Below are 4,410 nucleotides of genomic sequence, written 5' to 3'. Positions count from 1 at the left end.
GTGTGCATAAGGCCCTGCCCAGTTAAGACAGGTTAACCACGTGATACTTTCCTTGTATGTGAGGTTTTATGCCACACTAACATTTTCTACTATGTTGACCACCTAGAGCTTAATTTCATGTTTCTTTTCCAAGCAAAATTACCCAACCTCTTATGGTTTCAAAAGTTGTTAAGTTAGATTACATTTCCTTCTCCAAAAGTCATTCTTCTGAAGAGTTTTTCAAGTGGAGAGACAAGGAGAGCTTTGTAGTGGATTCCTCTGTCTCTCTCAGAGGGCGACAGGATGGGGGGCCTGGGAAGTGTTTGCTTCCACACCCTGGGGACCCCTGCAGCTGGTCTGTTTTTTATTACTGAAAACATAACCCTGCCTTATTCATTTCTCACTGTAATTGTATAGTTACCTTGACGTTTTCCCTATCTGGGGATTCAGAAATAGGAAGCTACTTAGAAGGGAATTTTTGCCTTCTTCTCAGCACACATTGTTCCCTCACAACCCCCATCCTGTCTCACTCCTGCATGGCCAGGCAGGTGCTTTACCACTGACCCAGATCACGGCAACATTTTTGTTGTTGTTGTTGTTCTGTTTTGTATTAGAGACAAGATCTCACTATGTAACACAGCTCACCTGAAGCTCACCATCCTGACTTAGCCTTTGACTTCTGGGATTACAGGTTAAAGTCACTGTGCCTGGCTGTGTTCTCTCGACTTCTCTCCCACAGAATGCTATTGCCACACAGCCTAGTTCCTGTGTGTTCCTTTAATCAATTCTTTTCATGTGAGCGCATGTGCTAGTAATGTGTGTGTTGATCATTCATTCAACAAATGCAAACTTAGTATTTATTGTAGGCCAGACACTAGGGTATGAAAATACCATTTGTATGAGTGTGTAAGCATGTATATGTCTATACACATACAAAGCTGGTTTGGGTTGCTTATTTCTGCCACTGAAATTCTTTGTTCCCTCTGTGACATATCTGTCTTCTTTTCCATGAGTTTTGTTTGTGGCTGAACCACTCAGAAATCTTCACCTGCAGCCAGGTGAATTAAGTGGTCTCTGGATGGGCTACAGCTGTGAAGTTGAAGCAGGGTCAGCTAGAGGGAGCAGAGCAGCTGAACAGAAGTCAGCTGTGGGGGCTGGACTTCTGGGGCCAACTCTCTTCCTTTTGCATCCTAGGTGGTGGCAGCACAAAATTGTAGGCTCCAGCTATGGGGACTCTCCTGTTTGAAGGCTGCCTGCCAAGTACTGTAGGTTGTTTTGGTTTAAAAGCACGAGTTGGGTATGGTGGCACACACCTGTAATATCAGCACTTGGGTTAAGACAGGAAGATTTTTGTTTGAGGGTAGCTTGATATAGCAAGACACTGTCTCAAAAAAAAAAAAAAAAAAAATAGTTGGCCACAAACCTACCATCTGACCCAGTTTTTCTACCTTTAATTACCCAAGAAAAACAGGAGCATCTGCCCTTACTTATATAGTAACTTGAGTTGTAATAAACCAACTAGTGACAACACAAATATGCACCAACTGCATGGTTTGTTCCTACTTTAAAAAACATCATTATGTATATTTTACTTATAGTCAACTACATAATAATTCTTAGTAGAGAGTTCAATGAGTTTTTGTATACACAAAATATCAAACACTTAAGACAGAAAGGAACATTTCCTGGAAGTTTCCTTGGTTCCCTTTTCATTGGGATGTCCCCTCCCTCAGATCAGCCCTAGATCTGAGTCAGAGCTCCACTGAGTAGTTTTGTCTGTGTCTGAACTTGGATTCACAAAGGTACAGTGTATGCACCTGTCAGCGTTTTAGTTGCTGTTGTAACAAATGACCACACACTTAGTGGTTTCAAACAACACAAATATGGGCTGGAGAGATGGTTTAGTGGTTAAAAGCACTGGCTGCTCTTTCAGAAGACCCAGGTTCGAATCCTGGCACCCACAAGGTGTGTAACCGTCCTTAACTCCAGTTCCAGGGGATCTGACACCTCCTCTGTCCTCCAAGGGCACTGACAATTATGGATGCATTTACACACATGCAGGCAATACATTCATACACATAAAATAAAAATAAGTAAATTTCAAAAAATTAAAAAACAAAACAACAATGGAAAACAACACAAATATGTACCTTGTAGCTTTTTTGTTAAAAGTCCAAAGAAGTCAGTATGATGATGGTACATGCCTGTAATCCCAGCAACTCAGGAGGCAGAGGCAGGAGGATTGTAAATTCCAGGCCAGCTTGAGCTATTATACTACAAAATAAAACAAAAATCTTCACAAACATGCAAAAAAGTCCAACAAAGGTCTTGCTGGGCTGAAGTCAAGGTATTGACAGAACTTCTTTTCCCTAGTAGAGAATCTATCTTCGTATCTGTCCCAGCCTTTAAAACCAGCTACATTTCTTGGCCCACGACTCATTCCCCAATCTTCAAAACTAGCAGTGGCGTATCCCTACCCTTCTGTAGCTGCATCTTCCAATGGCCATAGCCACTTTCAAAGAACCATGTAATTAGGACCTCATTCTGGCCTGAATGTGGTTCTTCCCTATAGGTTCTTATGTTGGAATCCTCATCCCTAGAGTGTTGCTGTTGGGAGGTGGTGTGATCTTTAAGAGTTGAACTTTAGTGAAAGTAGTTAGCTCATTGAAGACATTGCCCTAAGAAGGGACTAATGTAGCTCTCTGGTGACTCCAGTTAGGTCCCCAAACAACAATTTGTTATATAAAACCTGACCCCTGAAGTTCACTCGTTCCTGGCCTCTCTCGCTGATCTCTCTGTTTTTAGTATGTTCCCACCATAATGCAGGCCCATTTGGATAGTCTAGGAGTCCCATTGCCATGTGCATGAGGTGGTGTACTCACAAATTGCCGATCAGGGTGCTCACTGAGGGGCCGTTGTTCTGCCCACTGCAGCATTTCCTTTTCCTAGGATGCATCTTCATTGCTGTTCATGTGTGTTCTGTTGTTGAGCAGTACTGAGGCATTCCACATTACTGCATTCATTCTCCTGTTGACAGGCATCCAGACTGTTAGCAATTTGGGGCTATTATAAGTAAAAAAAATTATTCTATTTTTTTTCATTTCTTTTGTAGAAGAATCATTAACCTATGGGGTAATTGTATGTTTGATTTCATGCATCCATTGGTCATTAATATATCCTCTTTTGTGAGGTGTGTCTTCAAGGTTTTCCCATTTTCCAGGTTGTTGGTTGTCTTATTATTAATTCATAGATGATCTTCCTATGTTTTCAAACAAATATTTGTCATAAATATGCAATGTCATATATATATATGGGGAGAGAGAGAGAGAGAGAGAGAGGTTTTCTTGTAGTCTGCAGCTTATCTTTTCCTTTTTGTAATGTGCCTTTGGTCAGTAAACATTTTTTATTTTGATGAGATCTAATTCCTCAATTAAAAATAATAGTCCCTGCTAGGTGGGGTGGCACAGGCCTATAATCCCAGTATTCAGGAGATGGAGGCAGAAGATTGGAGAGTTCAAAGCTATCTCAGGCTTATCAGGTTTTAACCCTGTTTTAAAAGAGCAAAACAGGCAGGAATGTAACTCTGTGGTAGAGTACTTGCCTAGCATGCATGAGCCTAGGGCTCCATCCCCAGTACTGAAGCAAAAGAAAATGAAGTTACTTTTGTATCCTGTCTGAAAACATTTTTCTTCTCCGTTGAGGTCATGTGGATATGTTTCCTTCTGAGAACTTTATAGTTTTAGCTCATTCATTTAGGTCTATGCGCCATTTTAAATTAATTTTGTGTCTGGTCAATGGTAGATATTCAGTTATTCCAGTACCATTGTTGAAAAGACTTTTCTCACTGAATTGCATTGACACTTCTTGGTTTGCTTGTTTATTTGTTTTTTCTTTTTTCTTTTTAAAGACAGGGTCTCACTATGTAGCCCCGACTGTCCTGGAACTTGCTATGTAGACCAGGTTGATCTGAAATTCACAGAGATCCTCCTCCCTCTGCCTCCCAAGTGTTGGAATTAAAGGAGTGCACTACCACACCTGGCTGGCGTTGATTTACAAGTATATTAACCAAGTATGCTTGTATGTATCTTGGGATTCTATCTGCTCCAATGGTTCACTTTCCCACTTTTTTTTTCCTTTCCCTTTTAAACAGACCCTTAAACTCTCGATTCTCCTGCCTCAGCCTCCTGTATCACAATATCTTGCCAAAATTTCCTTGTTCTTTTTTAGTTTATAGGTGCTGGAACTTATGCACAAACTCTGCCACTGAACTATATCTCCAGTCTTCCAATACCGCTTTCCGCTGAATACCAGTTTTCATTATTGTAACTTTATATCGAGTCTTGAAGTCCTATCTTTATTTTTTTAATATGGTTTTGGTTCATGTTAGTCAGTTTGGGGCTTATGTCTCTGATATGTGTTAAACTGTGTCAT

The sequence above is a fragment of the Nannospalax galili genome, unplaced genomic scaffold, assembly GCF_000622305.1.
Source record: "Nannospalax galili isolate Female #2095 unplaced genomic scaffold, S.galili_v1.0 scaffold386, whole genome shotgun sequence".
NCBI classification, from domain to species: Eukaryota; Metazoa; Chordata; class Mammalia; order Rodentia; family Spalacidae; genus Nannospalax; species Nannospalax galili.
Note: the sequence above shows the minus strand (reverse complement) of the source record.